Raw genomic sequence first — 1,519 nt, 5'->3', positions numbered from 1 at the left:
TTTCCCTACTTTCAGTACTTTGGGGTATAATCCTAGGAGTAAAACTGCTGGATCATATGGTAATTCTATGTTAAAATTTCTGAAGAATGGCCACACTTTTCCACAATGGCAGTACTGTGTTATATCCCCACTAGCAATTCACGAAGGTTCCAGATTCTCTACATCCTTGTCAGTACGTGTTATTTTTCCATTATTTTGTTCATAGTCATCCTAATGGGTGTGAAGTGGTAACTCACTGTGGTTTTGTTTTGCATTTCCATGATGACTAATGATATTGAGCATCTTTTCATGTGCTTTTTGACCATTTATTTCTGTGCCGCCTTTGGAGAAATGTCTATTCAAATCCCTTGCCCATTTTTGAATTGGGCTGTTTGTTTTTGTTGTTGAGGTGTAGGAGTTCACGTATTTTGTATAGTAATCCTTTATCAGATATACTACTTGCAAATATTTTCTCATTCTATGAGTTGTCTGTCTACTCTCTTGATAGTGTCCTTTGATGCCAGAAGGTTTTAATTTTTATGATGTTCAGTTTATTTTTTCTCTTGTTGCCTGTGCTCAGAGTGTCATATCCAGGAAATCATTGCTAAATCCAAGATTATGAAGATTTGCCCCTACGTTTTCTTCTAAGGGATTTTATATTTTTAGGTATTATGTTTTGGTCTTTGATCTGTTTTGAGCTAATTTTTATATATGGTATAAGATAAGGGTCCAACTTTAAACTTTTCTGTGTGTGGTTATCCAGTTTTCCCTGTAACATTTTTGGAAAAATCTTTTTTTTCCCCCCACTGAATGGTGTGTTAGCTTAAGCTGCCATAACAAAATACCACAGACCAGGCGGCTTAAAAACCAGAAATTTATTTCTCACATTTCTGGAGACTAAGAAGTCCAAGATTGGGCTTCCCTGGTGGTGCAGTGATTAATAATCTGCCTGCCAATGCAGAGGACACGGGTTGAGCCCTGGTCTGGGAAGATCCCACATGCCATGGAGCAACTAAGCCCCTGCGCCACAACTAGTCAGCCTGCACTCTAGATCCTGCGTGCCACAACTACTGAAGCCTGTGTACCTAGAGCCTATGCTCTGCAACAAGAGAAGCCACTGCAATGAGAAGCCTGCGTGCCTCAATGAAGAGTAGCCCCTGCTCGCCACAGCTAAAAGAAAACCCGCGTGCAGCAATAAAGACCCAAAACAGCCAAAAATAAATAAATTAATTAAATAAATTTAAAAAAACAAACCAAGTCCAAGATCAAGGTGTTGGCTGATACAGCTCCTGGTGAGGATTCCTTTCCAGGCTTGCAGTACAGCCGCCTCATTGTGTCCTCACTTGGTGGAGAAAGATCTCAGGTGTCACTTCCCTCTTCTTATCAGGGCACCAGTCCTATGGCATTAGGGCTCCACCCTATGACCTCATTTAACCTTTATCACCACTTCACAGGCCTTACCTCCAAATACAGTCACATTGGGGATTAGAGCTTCAGCTTATGAATTTTGAGGGGACACAAACATTCAGTTCATAACAAA

Source organism: Lipotes vexillifer, unplaced genomic scaffold (assembly GCF_000442215.2).
Source record: "Lipotes vexillifer unplaced genomic scaffold, Lipotes_vexillifer_v1.1 scaffold394, whole genome shotgun sequence".
NCBI classification, from domain to species: Eukaryota; Metazoa; Chordata; class Mammalia; order Artiodactyla; family Lipotidae; genus Lipotes; species Lipotes vexillifer.
This window is presented reverse-complemented; position numbering follows the sequence as displayed.